Raw genomic sequence first — 445 nt, 5'->3', positions numbered from 1 at the left:
TTTAAAAGATATTCTCTTAGGTTTCCTTATGTTATTGGCTGTTTTAAAGATATAAATAAACGTTCAAATGAAAGATTAATTTTTTTTTTTATAATTTCTGGATCAGCTCTACCTATACTTGGCTCATTTAGACTAATAATTATACATAGTTTTCATTAAAGTAACCAAAGTCTGGGGTGAAATAACTGATTTTTTCACCTCTTGGTGTCTTAGGCTCTTGGTAGAGGTTCAAGCAGTTTCTTTTTATTTTTCTTTCCTTAAAATAATTCAAAAATGATTTTTTTTTTTAATTTCTGTAAAATTCTCAATTTTTTTTATTTCCCCTACCGTTTTTCGCCTCTTGGTCTCTTGGGCTCTTCGTAGAGGTTCAGGCAGTTTCTTTCACCTATTTCTTTCAATTTTTTATTTTCTTAAGAGAATTCAAAAATGATTTTTTTTTTTTTTT

Source organism: Halyomorpha halys, unplaced genomic scaffold (genome assembly GCF_000696795.3).
Source record: "Halyomorpha halys isolate HHAL.00 unplaced genomic scaffold, Hhal_1.1 Scaffold132.1, whole genome shotgun sequence".
Classification (NCBI taxonomy): Eukaryota; Metazoa; Arthropoda; class Insecta; order Hemiptera; family Pentatomidae; genus Halyomorpha; species Halyomorpha halys.
The sequence above is the reverse complement of the archived record's forward strand: the minus strand, read 5'-3'. Positions refer to the sequence as shown.